This window comes from Acomys minous (assembly GCF_964271855.1).
Source record: "Acomys minous genome assembly, chromosome: 18".
Classification (NCBI taxonomy): Eukaryota; Metazoa; Chordata; class Mammalia; order Rodentia; family Muridae; genus Acomys; species Acomys minous.
The window spans coordinates 57,677,976-57,694,251 of NC_140501.1; the positions used below are offsets into that span (position 1 = coordinate 57,677,976).

At 46.9% G+C, this 16,276-nt stretch overlaps 2 long non-coding RNA genes across 2 annotated transcripts; one reads left to right on the plus strand and one right to left on the minus strand.

Moving 5' to 3' along the window:
* Positions 1 to 484: 484 nt before the first annotated feature.
* On the plus strand, positions 485 to 10,343 carry LOC311589176. Its single transcript, XR_014776434.1, has 3 exons — positions 485 to 723; positions 7,166 to 7,482; positions 10,263 to 10,343. It is a non-coding gene; the product is annotated as an uncharacterized lncRNA (long non-coding RNA).
* Positions 10,260 to 15,917, minus strand: LOC311589177. Its single transcript, XR_014776435.1, has 3 exons — positions 15,846 to 15,917; positions 10,610 to 10,899; positions 10,260 to 10,358 (listed from the first exon to the last, which is right to left on the minus strand). It is a non-coding gene; the product is annotated as an uncharacterized lncRNA (long non-coding RNA).
* Positions 15,918 to 16,276: the final 359 nt, after the last annotated feature.

A 16,276-nucleotide genomic window follows, 5' to 3' on the forward strand; every position in this document is an offset into this window, starting at 1 on the left:
TTTGCAACCTTGGTGAGGGAAAGACTGCTCCAGAAAAAGAAATTAGAGAGGGGGCCTTGGGTTCAGTTAGTAGGCCACTTACCTAGCATATAGCTTGCCCAAGGTCTGGCCCCCAACATCAAATAAACTGGGGACCCATACACCCTGGCAGCATGCCTGTCATCCCAACACTTGGGAGGTGAGGCAGGAGTTCATGGTCATCCTAAACTTCATAGTGAATTTGAGAATAGCCTGGGCTACGTGAGACTCTGTCTCAGCGTGCGCACGCGCGCGCGCACACACACACACACACACACACACACACACACAATGGTTCAAGGGCATATGGGAGTTTAAACACCTCTATGCCTGCCTTACATCCTCCTGGCCCATCTTAACAACAACAAAAAAATTCTAGCATTGCCGTGGCAACCAATTATGCCTGTACCATGTTGCACAGCCATTTCCTCCAAATAGAAACAGTCCCTTCTGGAATTCCCAGACTCAAAGTAAAGACACACAAGGCCCCTCACAGATTTATGTAAGCAGCGATAATAGCTGGGAGAAGAGTTCTGGTCCACCAGCTGCCTGCAAGTTGTCAACATGCTGGGCTGGCCTTTTCATCAATACAGTTGACTTTGAGCCATAAACGCTCCCATAGTTGACCTCAGTAAACTCTCTGGTTCATTGAGCTGAAGTTGGATGGAATCATTTCTTTGGTCTGTTGTTGATGCCCTCTCTGGGGTGAGTAGATGTTGATTCTCCACCCCTGGAAAAGTCATGCGACATGCCTCATCAATACCTTTCCTCAACTGCACATTGAATTGAATTTCTAGATTCTTCTGGGAGTTGAGGACATGCCTGTGGGAACCCACAGAGCCACTCAGAGATCCATGAAGCCTTGGGAAAGGACTTGGGAGTTACCACTCTGTCCTGGTTGGGATATAAAGTGTCCTTCTCTAAAGGCTTGAGTGGAAGAAATAATTCACTAGGGAGAGAAGTTTGAAGGACAAATCTTGTCCATAGGGGTTTCTCTCTCTTGTTGCCTTCTACTAGCTGTCACTGCCTCACCCCAGGCCCAAGAGGCCCACTCAGCATCCCACTGGGGATATAAGTAGCATCCCGTACTTTAAACAGAGAAGTGGCTACTTATATGATAGAAAATCATATAAGCCTACCAAGGTCAGAAAAATCTCAGCTAGAAATGAGTGACATCTCTAGGCCGTAGAAACAAGGACAGAGGTGACGTCACCAGAGTCTAAAGAATGAGTTACATGTTGAAATCACAGTGAAACAAAATCTGGAGCCATGGCAGGAATGTGGGGTGTGTGTGTGTGTGTGTGTGTGTGTGTGTGTGTGCGCGCGCGCACGCGCATGCTACTTTCACATCTGCAGGTGCCTCTACTGGCTGCATATAGCCCTCAGACTGTTATAGGATCTTTAATCCCATTGTGATAACTGAGATTATTGCATCACATGTGGGAAAATTGTTGCGAGAACAGGTTTTAGATGCTGTAATTTCAGGAAAGACAGCTATGTGGCGTGATGGTGTGTGTGGTTTGCTTGACCATAGGTGCAATTTCAATATTAAGCTTCATGTTGTGTACTTAAATAAACAAAAAATATGTCTAAAAAAAACCCTGTCTTTTGTTTGGTGTGGTTGAGTACTAACACACACCTTTAATCCAAGAGCTTTCTGTACACAGGATTTAATAAAGTTAACCCTAGGTCAAGAGGTGGAGCAAGAAACCAGCTGACAGGGATTAAAGAGGAGGAATGACTTTGGGGACTTTGAGTTGAGGGGTGTTTAAGACAGCGTGTAGAAGTAGAAGGTGCTCTTGGGATTTTAGCTTTTGGCTTTTAGCTCTTTAGCCCTTGAGCTCTTCAGCACCCTGGTCTTTGGCTTTTTGAGCTTTGAGCTAGCATGCCTTTGGCCTTGGGTTTTTTCTCCTGGGCTGTCAGCTGAGCTATGAACCTTTTGGTCCTTTTCCATCGGGATGTGAGCTGAGTAGCAAAGCCAGCTGGGTGCTTTCTCTGCCTCTCTGAGCTAGCAGGTTTTCACCCTGCACTTCTGAGTCTTTATTGCTAAAATAGAATGTTTGGGGTTTTCATTTAAAACAACATCAGCCCATTGGTGGGGCCTTGAAGGATCAGGACTTGTGGTAGAGTGTGGTGCAAAGGAAGGGAAAGAAAGGTTTAGGAGTAGAATGGAAGCCCATATTGGGAAGGGACGCGGAAGAAGCCAAGACAACACGACAGAGAATGGTTCTGAGTTTTAAAATATGTTTTGTAGGATGCAAAGAGCCTTTCCAGTTACAGCACCCACTTAACCAGCTGACAATCGTGAGCATATTTAGTGCTTGGATCTTGGATTTTCTGTTAGCCTTCTAAAAAAGAAAGAAGAAGAAGAAGGAGAAGGAGAAGGAGAAGAAGGAGGAGGAGGAGGAGGAGGAGGAGGAGGAGGAGGAGAAGAAGAAGAAGAAGAAGAAGAAGAAGAAGAAGAAGAAGAAGAAGAAGAAGAAGAAGAAGAAAAGAAAAATGAGAAGACAAAAGTGAGTAAAAAGGGCATCTTGGGAAAACAGCTGATTCTGGGGCTGAGAAGGAAACATGCAAGGTGGACCAGTGAATCCCCATAATGGTCGGATTATGTCAGAAGGGCACAGAAGTCACTGAAAGAGCTCTGGTGGCCAGAGATGGAAAACTTCAAGCAATAGAATCGATAAAGTAGTAGGGGAATATAACAAAATTTATAAAGTAAAAAAGCCACAAGACCATTTGAATGTAAATGACTAATAATTAAGTAAATGAGAAAAGACAGACAAACCGTCCACATGGAACAATTGCAAGTAATTTAGGTGACTACTCGCCCCTCAAGAAGGGGAGCAGAACCCTTATCTGTGGACTGTGTACAACTTCTTCCAAAGACACGTTCGGGCTCGCGCGGAGGGGAGGGGGAATGACAACTGACAGACACTCCCTTGGTCAGAGCATCAAGGTCACCATCCACAGAACTGACTCACATGACAGAAGCTATTCTAGACGCCTTTATGCTTTTCCTTCTCAAGTTGACTCGCTAGCAAATAAGAAGAAGACCATGAGGGACATTCTATAAAACTCCTGACCAGCTCTTCTCAAAGCTGTCATGGTCAGGCTGGGGAGACGGCTCAGTGAGTAAAAAAAGAGCAGCACCGCGCAAGCATAAGGACCCGAGTTCAGATCCCAGAACCAGTGTAGAAAGCCAGGCGCGGCTGCACACACCTGCCAGCCCTGTGATGTTGGTGGGACTGATGGCTACCAGTCTGGTTTCAGGTTCTGTGAGAGACCCTGACTCAAAAGAATACAGCAGAGAGTCATAGAGCAGAACGCCCAATGTCCCCTCTGGTCTTGGTAGACACAGACTCATGCATGCATTTTGGACGTTTGCCACATGCACATATGGGGGCACTCACACACTTATTTGCAAACACACATACATTTAAAAGACTTAAAAAAAAAGAAGTAAAGCATAAATAAACACTTTAAGAAATGTCAATATCATTTAGTACAAAAACAGTCAGAAATATTCTCATAGACAAGAAAAGCCTCAGGAGACATGAGAGCAAATGCAGTGTGGCTCCAGGAATGAAAGCCAGGATGTTAGGCAACAGCCACACCGATCTGAGTACAACGTGGCTGCCAGTGAAAAATAACATACAAATATCAACTCATTTACTGTGCTGAATGTACCACACCATACTAGGCATTGAAAATGCAAGGTTGTGGCGGCACATGCTTTGGATCCCAGCACCAGGGAGGGAGCGACAGACAGGAGCTCTATGAGTTCAAGGCCAGCCTGGTCTACACAGTGAGTTCCAGGCCAGGCAAGAATACACAGTGAGACCTTGCTTCAAAAACCAGATAAGCACAACACAGGAAGCTGGCCTGATGGGTACACGTCTCAAATGCCAACACTTGGAAGGGGAGACAAGAAGACTGCCGAGAGTTCAAGGTCAGCTGTTGCTATTTACAGTAACTTCAACTTGGCAGCTCTGGCTTAGGGTACTCAGAAAGCCCAAGGAGCATGCCACAAAATCACCTAGGAGCAGTAACCAGAACAGAGTGAGAAAAATGGAAAGTGAGTGAACACAAGGATGTGTTCGTAATACTTATGAACACTGTATATCATTATCCAAATGCATCGTGCACATAACAGTAACAGAATATACTATATTAATATTCTCAGGATAAACAACTGATCTGATGGTTATGAAGAAGTCTTGTCCTTAATGGTGCTACCAGAGCACAGGACACACCTAGGCTATGTCTCTAGGGCCCTCCACCCAGACACAAACAGTATATATTCGGGAATACTGGAAAACTAGTAATGCTCCTGTGGTAGTTAGTGTTAATTGTCACCGCAGACTCTAGACATACCCGGAAGCAAGGCCTCTGGGCAAGGCTGGGAGGGGTCATCTTGACTATATGGAAAGGCCATCTTAATGGTGAGATCATTCTCTAGCTGGGGAAGAACACCTAATTTTTTTTCATTATGAGTTTCCAGTTTAGAGTCTAGGAACTGACTCTGAAATGTGACTCGGGGTGTGTGTGTGTGTGTGTGTGTGTGTGTGTGTGTGTGTGTGTGTGTGTGTGTGACCTTGTGAGTAAGATCTCGGTCGTATAACCACAGGGCTGGCTCTGATCGTGGGAGGGTCACCAAAGACAATCACCTCAGACAGATTAGGTAAGAAGAGGGAAGAAGAGACAAACCTTTCTTGTAGAATTCCAGACAGTTACGTAGATATTTTGCCCTACGGACATGGAGTAACTCCTGCCCTGTAGACTCTGAGTGTAGACTGTACAGTGACTTCTTTCCAGCGAGTGTGGAAGGGAGTAGAGGGACCTACACACACAACCAAGGCTAGTGTCAACAATCACAGGTCACGTCCTTGTACGTCCATTTGCTAGGCTGTGGTGGCAATGGAATTTTGTATCCATGGCCAAATCCTGATTTCAAGTTGTACTACAGAGCTATAGTAATAAAAACAAACACATGGTATGGGCATAAAAATGGAAACATTTGACCAACGGAACCAAACTGAAGACCCAAACATAGGTCCACACACCTATAGATCCCTGATTTTTTTTTTTATAATGAAGCCAGAAATATACACTGGGGGTGGGGGGAAGAGCATCTTCAGCAAATGGTGCTGGCCAAACTGGATGGCTGCATATAGAAGAATGCAAACAGATCCATACTCATCACCCTGCACAAAATGGGCCACAGACCTGAACATAAAAGTAAATACACTGAGCTGATAGAAGGGAAAGTGGTAAACGGCCTTGAACGCATTGGCACAGATTTCCTGGCTAGAACACCGATAGTGCAGGCACTAGGATCAACAATTAATAAATGGGACCTCATGAAACAGGAAAGCTTCTGAAGGCAAAGGGCATGTCATCTGGACAAAGCAGCAGCCTATAGAATAGGAAAAGATTGTTACTAACTCTACGTATGATGAAAGACTAATGTGCAAAATACTCAAGAAATTAGATATCTAAAAGCTAAATGATTCAATTAAACAATGGGCTCCAGATCTAAAGAGAGAATTCTCAATAGAGGGAACTCAAGTGGCTGAGAAACACCTAGAGATATGTTCAACATCCTTAGCCATCAGGGAAATACATATCAAAGCCACTTTAAGATTCCGTCTTACACCTGTCAGAATGGCTAAGATCAACAAAACAAGTGACAGCTCATGCTGGTGAGGATGTGGAGCAAGGGGAACATTCCTCCATTGCTGGTGGGAGTGCAAACTTGTACAGTCGTTATGGAAGTCAACATGGCAATTTGTCAGAAAATTGGGAATCAATCTACCTCTAGACCCAGCTATACCACTCCTGGGCATATACCCAAAGGACTCTCGATCCTAACACAAGGACATTTGCTCAACCATGTTCATTAATGCTCTATTCATAATAGCCAGAGACTGGAAACAACCTAGATGTCCCTCAACAGAAGAATGGATAAAGAAAATTTTGTATATTTACACAATAGAATATTACTTCAATCTTTTTAAAAAAATGATAGCATGAAATTGGCAGGCAAATGGATGGAACTAGAAAAAATCATCCCGAGTGAGACAACCCAGACCCATAAAAATAAAAATGGCATGTATTCACTTATATGTGGATATTAGCCATTAAATAAATAACAACAACCCTAACAACCCATAGACCCAGAGAGGTTAAGAATAGATGAAGGAGCTGGGCGTGGTGGCGCACGCCTTTAATCCCAGCACTCAGGAGGCAGAGGCAGGCGGATCGCTGTGAGTTCGAGGCCAGCCTGGTCTACAAAGTGAGTCCAGGTCAGCCAAGGCTACACAGAGAGACCCTGTCTCAAAAAACCAAAAAAAAAAAAAAAGAATAGATGAAGGGACCAGGGAAGGGCACATGAAATCTCCCTGGGAGGGGGAAATAGACTTTACAGGTGGACTCGGGAGGGGGGCAGGTGGAGATGGGAACAGGAGAATTGGGGGATGGGGAGGAGAGAAAGGGTTGAAGGAAGGAATGTGAGGAGACACAGCTGGACTTGAGGGGCATTTGAGGGGTGATATGGAAACCTAGTGTAGAGGAACCTTCCTAAAATATATGAAGGTAAGCCTATGAGGTCTGCTAATAATGGGGCCATGGAGTCTCATCTGCCCATCTCTTGTCATTAGACGAGGCTTCCAGTCCTGGGAATAGGTTACATACATTAGAGTTGTTGGCCAAGGGGGTCACATTGAAAATCTTTGAACAAGCCAAGCTGTTGCTAAGATCAAGTGTTGCTTTCCTCACAACTGACAGTGGGTGCCCCATTGCCAAGGACAACACCCCACAACTCATTGAACATGGAAAAGCTGAGCTGGTGCCTATGTGGAGCCTTCACCACTACATTCCAGTGTCTTTGATGCTGGAAGATACTCTGTAGGCTGCCAAAGAGAAATGTAAACACCAACCCAGCCACATTCTACCCTGCCTGTAAAGTATGCTTGGGAAATGATGTCACAAATGCTTGTGGGAGTAGCCAAGCAATGTCTGATTTTACTTAAGGCCAAGAACCAGACACCAGAGAGCCCAGAGACCTAGGGAAAAACCAAACACTGTTGGTCTAAAAAAGAAAAATATCAATAAAATGACCTGTAATGATATTTTGCTGTTCCCACAGACCATTGCCTTATCCAATCATCATCAGCGAGGCTTCCATCTGTAGCAGATCGGAACAGATCCAGAGACTCGACAGCCAGATACTATATAGAGACAGAGAGATAGTCCTTGGAACACAGCTCTAAATGGGATGTCTCCAGCAAACCCCTTCCCGCAGAACTCAGGGAAACACTCAGAAGAGGAGGCAGAAAGACTATACGAGCTAGAGGGCACGGAGGACACCAAGAGGATGAGGCCGTCGGAGTCAACAAAGCAAGGCTCATGTGAACTCACAGAGACCCAAGCAACAAGCTCAGGGCCTACACTGGCCTGCACCAGGTCCTCCGCGCATGTATCATAGCTTTCAGCTTAGCACTTGCGTGGGACTCTTGTGTGTGTCGATGAGTGAGTCTCTGACTCTTGTGCCTGTTCTTGGGGCTCTTTTTCTTACCTTGGGTTGCCTTGTTCAGCCTCAGTGTGATGGTTTTGCTTTATCTTAGCATATTTTTATTTTGTCATGTTTAGTTATCTCTTGGAACCTTGTTCTTTTCTAATGAGAGACAGGAAGGCGGTGGATCTGGAGGGGGAAGGGGAGGGGAGGGGAGGGGAGGGAAGGGGTGAGGGAAGGAGGGAGGGGAGGGAGGAGGGGAGAGGAAGGAACTGGCATGAGTAGAGGCAGGGAAAACTGTAATCAGGACATATGTATGAGAACATGTAATTTCAATAAAAGTTAGAAATGAATAAATAAATAAATAAAAGAGAAGAAAGGAAGGAAGGAAGGAAGCAAGGCAGGCAGGCAGGCAGAAAGTTGTCCTGCGACCTGCACAGGCATGTTGTGGCACGTGTGCACCGAACCCCACCCCCAAAATAAGTAGACGCAATGAAATGTTTTATTTTAAATATTTAAAAACTTAAGTTTATTTCCAAAGAAAACATTTACTAAGAAGAAAAACTGATTTTAAAAAGTTAATAGGTGTCCCACTGCAAAATAAGCGTTTGACAAGTCAATGGGAGAGCGCACAATTGCTCTGCAGGTTTAGTGGGGGAAGGGGAGCCACTTTAGTCTAGTTGCCAAGGGAAGCTTCCTGGAGGCAGGGGAGCTTGAAGTGCCTCTTAAGAACTGACCGAGGAGACGTTTGTTTGTAAGTAAATCCGGTTATGGTAGCTGTGATGGTTTTAACGAGAATGTCCCCCGTAGGCTCAATATTTGAATACAACGGTGGAAATGTTTGGGTAGGATTAAGAAGTGTAGCTTTGATGGAGGGGCTGTGCCGCTGGGACAGAGCTTTCCTATTCAAAAGCCCACGCACGCCATTCCTTGTCTCTCCCTTTGCTTCCTACTTGCTCATCAAGACGTAAGCTCTTGGCTTTTCCTGCTGCCCTGCCTTTGCTGCGCCATCGCAGACTCTAACCTCTAAAACTGTAAGCTCCAAACTGATACACTCTTTCATAGGTGGCCTTGGTCTTGGTGTTTTGTCGCAGCAATAGAAAAGTAACTAAAACAGTAGCACAGTCTATAATCCAAGAACTCAGGAGAACCCAAAGCCAGCCTTCCCTGGAGGGCGAGACACTCTCAATAAAACAAAGGCACCAAAAGAGTCCCCCACTTCCCACCCTTTAGTTTGGGTCCCTGTAGCTTTGTGGCCCTTATGCCCAAGGGGAAGGGAACAGACTGAAAGAGCAATTTGTCTGAATCCACCCATCTCTGGGTGTTAACTGTTTGGCCTTTTACATTTTCTTTAAGCTAGGCCCCTTTGGTTCTGCTATAGAGGCCGGGGCGATCAAGGGTTCGGGGTAACAGGCTCTGACATGAATATGAGGTATAAGGCTTAAGGAAGGAAGGCTGCCCACTGCCAGAAGGGAAGAGGGACAAAAATGTAGGGGAGGGGCAGGCCCGAGGGTACAGCCCCAGCCCAAACAGCCTTTACTCTATTGCAGCCTGTTCTGTGTCATCTGTCTTCAGCTCCAAGGAGGACACATGGGAGAGGTGACTCTGCAGATGGACAGGCATGTCTCTTAGTCCCAAGGGTGGGGACTCTCTGCCCTGCAGACCTGAGAGATCAGGCTACACTCTGTTTACTCCAGACTAAGTCAGGACAGTCACCTGCTGGGACCCAGGCCAGCAAAATCACCCCAGAAAAACACAGCCCTGGGTCTTTGTTATACTGTTTGTGGCTTGGTTTAAAATAAATTGACACGTGGCCGGAGCTTGTTTTGGTAGATGACAATAGACAGGCTTACTGCCTTCTATCCAGCGGTCCGCGTGTGGTCCTGTCAGCAGCGTGTGGGGGCGGCTGCTGCCTAGTGTGGTGAGCGGTTCTGCTGGCTCTCTTTCCTCAGCCTCCTTAACTGGCACGTCTCGGTAACCTAGTTAGGTGCAGGGTACTGGAGTGAGCAATTACTCCCCACCTGATGTTCTGAGACAGGGTCTCCCACTGAACTTGGAGCTCAATCAATTCAGCTAGCTGGCTAGCCCGCAAGCCCCGCCCCCTTTCAGCCCTAAGGTTACAGATGGATGTGGCCACATGTGCTTTTTTTATTTGGTGCTGGAGATGCAGCAACTCAGATCCTCATGTTGGCATGGCTAACACTTTGCCAAATGGAGCCATCTCGGGCTTCATCCCTTCTCCATCTTTGAGTCCTGTCTCCTGACGTAGGGGATTTTTGTAGGATAAGGCTGTTTGCCGGCAGAATTGACGAACCAGCGGGCTTAGGTCATCATAGTCAATGCTGTTTGTTCTCTGTTCACTCGATGCTCTTCTCTGTTGTAGGCACTGATGGTGTGCCTCTGACTAAAACTGACAAAAGTCTCTGCTCTACTGAGGGAAACACAAACACACACACACACACACACACACACACACACACACACACACATCACCGGGTAACAAGTGAGCCCCGCAGCATCAGCATGGACTTCATGTACCAGGCAATTTTCTTGTGAACAGTTTAAGAGAGGAAGGCTCACGACGCTAGCTCGAGGCAGGAAAGGTGTGGCAGAGGAGTTTGAGGCAGCTGGTCACGCTGTGGCTGCATTTGCTGTCGTTAAGCTGAGAGGTTAAACAGAAATGCTGCTGTGGGGCTTGAGATGTCACTTTTTTTTTTTTTTTTAATTTCAGGACCCCAGCCCACATCGTTCTATGCCTAGATACAGCTTTCTGGAAGATTCTCTCACAGACATACCGAGAGGTGTGGTTCCATGGTGAGTCCAAATCCTTTGATGTTGATAACAATGGTTAAACCACCATGGATGGGTAACTTCCACAGAGAAAACTCAGTAGGGAAGATGGGAAGAAGAGATGGGAGGTCAGGGGTTCTATTGACACTACCAGCTAGGGTGGCCCACTAGACAGGTGGCTTTCCAATAAAGACCCAAAGCCTGTAAGAACATGAGCCAGCTGTGTCTAGGGACAGAGGGAGTCAATGAAAGAGTTGCCTTCTCTGTTCCTTAGAGGGGGCAGAACACTCAGGAACAGCACCCGCGATGCAGTGGAAGAGGAGGAGCAGGAGACGAGACCAGAAAGTCCAATCCCTCCCACGAGCAGTAGATACCCCAGCGCCAGCTTGTGCTCAAAATGCCATTCATCACTCAAGGGAAACAGGGCGTCCTTGGGTAATCAGTGATCGCAGTGTTGCACCAAGAATGGACAGAACTGGAAAGCAAGGATGCTCCACAGCGCTGGGATGTCTCCAGAAGCCTTCTAGGAGCCAATGGAAAGCCACTCTCACTGTTCAAAGATGGAATAATTTGAGCATCTGCAATGGATTGAAATAAATCAAATATGTTAAAATCCACGAGTTTATAATTATATCGAGGGGAAAACCCTCTCATAGGTCACCTTTATAGGTTGCTAGGGAACCAACTCACTTCTCTGAAAACCAGCTTAAAAAGGGAAAGAAACAAGCATTTGTCTTTTCTATATGAGCGTATTTTGGGGGGTAGCTAAACTGTTGTTGCGGGGAAAGGTCTCCTTTTAGAAACAGTGCAGCCAGCAGATGAGGGAGGAACAGGAGGGGCACGAGGAGGCCACATTCTGCCATCATAGCAGCAACGGAGCTGAGAGATGCCAATATCAAGAAAAGCACCGGAGGCTGATGGCGGCTCTATGCTGGGCAGACCAAGCTGGCAAGACCTGAGCCTCCTGGCTAACCTTAACATCACAAAGGCGAGACAAACCAGGACGTGTTTCTGATGGGATGCCTCTGAAGGTCAGACCACTACCATCTGTAAAGTGTTACCAGGGAAATCAGACCTAATTGATCAAAGTTCTAGACCTGATTGAACACTTGAGGAAATACAGGGCTTGAGGAAATACGCTGAATGGCACCACAGGGGTGCAATCAGCCAAACCTAGAATGTTAGAAACTCAACAGGACAGATGACCCAGTTTCTTCAACAAATAAATTAGAAAGAAAAAGAAAAGAGGCAGGGAAGCTTGTAATGAAAAAAGACCCAGGGGATGTGATTAGCCACCTGCAGTGTGTGGCTCATGTGTGGATATTAATATAAACAAACTAAAAAAATAAATAAAAAATAAAAACTGACAGGGCAAGGGAGATGGCTCACAAACACACAGAACTGAATTCCATCCCCAGCACCAACATAAAAAGTGGGGTGCACCAGAGTGCAACTCTTAAGTCTAGTGCTGGGAAGGAGGACATAGCCTTGGGACGTGGTGGTCAGCTAGCTAGCCAATCATCAAGGTCCACATTCAGCAAACGGACCCTGTCTCAAAAATAATCAGAGCAAGCAAGGAAGGAAGACACTTGACACTGCATTGACCTCAGTCTACAACACACACACACACACACACACACACACACACACACACACACACATGCACACACACATACACACACAGGTCCAGTGAGGCAACAGGGGGGTGAGGGTAAGTTCTGGGGGGGAGGGGGACGGGAGCAGGGTTTCCACAGTTGATAACTGTTGAGGTTAGTGACAGTCAGAAACATTATTTCCTATTTTGTGCATATTTGAAATGTTGCATAATATAAAGTTAGGAGGAGGAGGAGGAGGAGGAGGAGGAGGAGGAGGAGGAGGAGGAGGAAAGGAAGAAACAACAACAGGTAGAAGGAGTCAGCCACACACGGGAATCAGAGAGAAAGCTTTCCCATGATAAATCTCATTAATGGCCCCTATCGTCCAACTTCGGGGTTCAGCAGTTAGGTCAGCTTTTAGCAGGGCTGGCTTTTCTATTGGTAGCTATTAACTGAAGGTAGACCCTACAAGAACAGTTTCAGGAGAGGCGGTATTTCTTCCATAGGCAGAGAGCTAAAATGTTTGCCATTCACCTTGGAGTCTGACTTGTTGAACTATAGGAAGACTCTCCAGGTCTCTCGGCAATGACCCAGCATTGTGGGAGAAGACTTTGCGCACATTTACTCACTCCACATAGGAACCCATCAACAGACCAAAGCATGGATGCCACTAAAGTCCTGCTTGATGAATTAACGAGTTTTATTGGGGTTGCTTACAGAAGTGTGGATGAGGGGTCACTCACAGGAGCAGAAATGACTCAAAGACAGCGTTATCACCAAAGCCCACCCCAGCATCCATGACAGCTCCACAAAAGCTGGGAACCTGGAGCTTACTGCACAGCCTGTGGGCGGCTCAACAAGTCAAAGAGTGTCCCTTCCAAGTGACCCCGTTGACCTAACCCTCTTCCAGGCAGCTCGGCTTGTTTCTGGTCCTTCTAGGATTGACTAGTTTCAGAGTCGTCTTCACAGCTTGGCTTGTCTGAGAGTGACCCTCACGCTCCTCAGTGCTTACTCTGGGAGGGTGAGATTAGCGGATCTGGTCAGATTCAGGGACTTCCTGAAGCTCTTTTGAGTACTTTACCTCTCTGCTTACAGAGCATCCCTTTGGGATGGAATTTTTCAGCCACAGAGGTAACTGTGACATAACTCCAAGGCACTAGATGAAGCCATGAGATGGCCATGCAGGGCTTCTGGGTCATTCTTCTCCTCCCTATCTGTCCTGGCTGGTTGTGAGTCAAGTTGACGCAAGCTGGAGTCACCATAGAGAAAGAAGCTTCAGTTGAAGAAATGCCTCCGCGAGATCCAGCTGGAAGGTTTTTTTTCTCAATGCTGATCAATGAGGGAGGGCCCAGCCCATGGTGGGTGGTGCTCTGCCTGGGCTGGTGGTCTTGGATTCTAGAAGAAAGCAGGCTGAGCGAGCCATGAGAGCAAACCAGTAAGCAGCACTCTCTATGGTCTCTGCATCAGCTCCTGCCTCCAGGTTCCTGCTATGTTTGAGTTTCTGTCCTGGCTTCTCCCAGTGGCAACCTATGATCTGGAAGTGTAAGATGAATAAATCCTTCCCTTCCCAACTTGCTTTTTGGTCATGGTGTTTTCATTGTGGCAATAGAAACTCTACCTTTGACACGCGTGTAGTTTCCTGCTTGGCTATCCCTTCCTCCCAGGAGCAGCTACTTGCACAGACAGGTTGGTAAGCTGTCCACAGGACAACTCCAGAGGACTTGGGGTATAAGATGGCACCCCTTGGATTTGTGCTGCACCCAACAGGAGCCCAGTCCTTTTTTTTTTTTTGGTTTGGTTTTTTGAGACAGGGTTTCTCTATGTAGCCTTGGCTGCCCTGGACTCACTTTGTAGACCAGGCTTGCTTCTCACTCACAACAATCTGCCAGCCTCTACCTCCCGAGTGCTGAGATTAAAGGCGTGCACCACCACCACCATGCCTGGCAAGCCCAGTCTTTTTGTGTGCCATCTCTGTGTTTGGACCCCTATGTCCTCATCAGGGAAAGACCCTGGCGTTAGTCTCTGTTAAGGTTAGTGGGAAAAAAAAAGGTTAGTGAAAAATAATTGTTTTCAAACATTAGGTCTTCAGATTTGTCTGGTATTTCTCAAATTGTATTCTAACACTGTATAGCAGAATTTCTATATTAGAGTACACTGTACACTTGCAGAATTCAGTAATTTACTCCTGGTCTAGTACAGGGCTTGGGAAGGGCTGGCCTTCGGTCCCTTGTACATGTGGGCTCCTTCTGTCTAGCACCTCTGTCATCACTTGAGTCTATCACTGGCTGAAGTGGGAGAAAGGACTCTTGAGTGGCTTCTTGTCAGAGGCTGCAGACATCACCTGCTGCCACAGTCCGTCAGTGAGGGCAAGGAAAGGAGCAGGTGGCCTGATGCTGACCAGCTGCCAACTGCCAGCTGCCCTCAGCTGCCGCCACGTGTGGACAATACTGAGTCCATGAGATGCCATAAGGCTTTGTCTGCTTGGGAGCCTCAGCACCAGGAGTAGGAACCCATGGCTTCTTAGAGAAGCAAGGCATTATGGGTTTGCTATGAAGCATCCCTACAAAGGCTCACATACTGAGGACTGGCGGTGCTATTTGGGGAGACTGGGGAAGCTTTAGGGGATGAGATGTAGACAGAAGAAGCAGGCCAGTCAGCGAGGATCCCTGGGGATCTTCCCACCCCTCCCCCCACTTTCTGTTCGCCATAAAGTGAACTGCCTGTTTCACTCCATGCCCCTGATGTGGTAGTCTGCCTAGCTGTGTAGAGGCAAGAGGCCAAGCAGCCATGGACTGCAGCCTCTGAGACCACAAGCCTTCTTCAGTTGAGTCGTGTCTTTTGGGGTATTTCATCCTGGAACGGAGGCCTTTCTGGGGTCTGCATCTCCGTGAAGTTAGATGACTTCCTCTCCCGCCACATGGCGGTGTTCTCAGGTGGAGCCATCTGGACAGGAGGCAGTGGCCTCCAGGGGATTTTCATCTGAGGGAGCGAATCCTTGAATGTCCTCCAAATTTTGATGGGCCCATGGAAATCATAATATATATATATATATATACACACACACACATATACATACACACATATATACACACACATATATACACACACACACATATATACATATACACATATGTAATTGTTTATGTAGTTTATGTGCAATTTTCTGCAAAGAGGGTCCACAGTTTGGCACATTTAAAAGAATCCAATTCTAAAAACTCAAAATGAACTTTGCACGTAGTCAGGGCCCTCCAGCGACACAGAGCTGGTAGAGCGTGTACAGAGAAAGAAAAGCATGCTGGAAGAATTGTCTCTCCTGGGTAGAGAGACCAGCAAGACCACAGATTTCAGGGTGGGCCAGCAGCCTGGAGACCCAGGAGGAGCCAGTTCTGTTGCCCAAGCCAGAGGCTGCCCCAGGGAAGGTGGGTCAATCCGAGTTCTCCCCAAGCCTTGGGATAACTGAGCAAGACACCCTGATCGGGGAGCACCAGATACATGCTTATTCTAGTCCACCAACTTAAATGTTAGTCCATCCAGCCACCTTCACAGAAACATCCAGAATATGGCCGACCACGCATTCGGAGAGTCTAGCTAAGCTGCTATCAAACCATGCCCAAGAATCCCTCGAGCAAACAGGTAGAGGTTAGAAACTACCACCTAAGGAGAAATTTACCCCTCTCATCCCTGGTACATCTTCACGACTTTCAGAGACTCTCAGCCAGGTCCTCTCCTGGCTTGCTTACCCTTGTGACATGTCGGTTAAATTAAATCACTTTCTGTCTGTAACCTTCATGCACCCCACACTGAAAGACTGAAGCAGGATTTCTCAACTTAGCTTTAGTAAATGTTAATGTTAAAGCGTTATAAGTATCTTGGAAATTTTAGAAATTTACAAATAGTTCAGAAATGTTGCTTACTCAAGACTACCTTACCTTGAAGAAACAGTGTAACTGGCGAAGTGCTATTGTCCTCCTATGGCCTGTACCTAGTACTTGGTCTCGGAGAGTTTCCCGAACAGATGAACTCTGTGGACCTCACAGCTTGCACCTCATCTCTTTGCAGCTCTGCAGTGAGGAAACTGCTTATGGGCGCAGGCTCATCTGCTAATGGTGAGTGCAACACTCGGCAGTAATCAGCTGAAGTTAAAACCTCAGCTCCAACGGGAGTCACAGGTTTCCCTGTCCATGATGTCACCTAACTCGGACTTCCCTTGCTTTCACAGAGAGCACAGCGCGCGTGTAGACGACAGAGGCAGGCTGGGAAACGGGCTTCCTCCTCCTGGTTACTCGCAAGCCTGCCTGCCGCCTCCTGTTTGTCTTCGCGTTCTGCCGCGCCCTGTCTCTTCTCTGCTCTCGTCCTCATT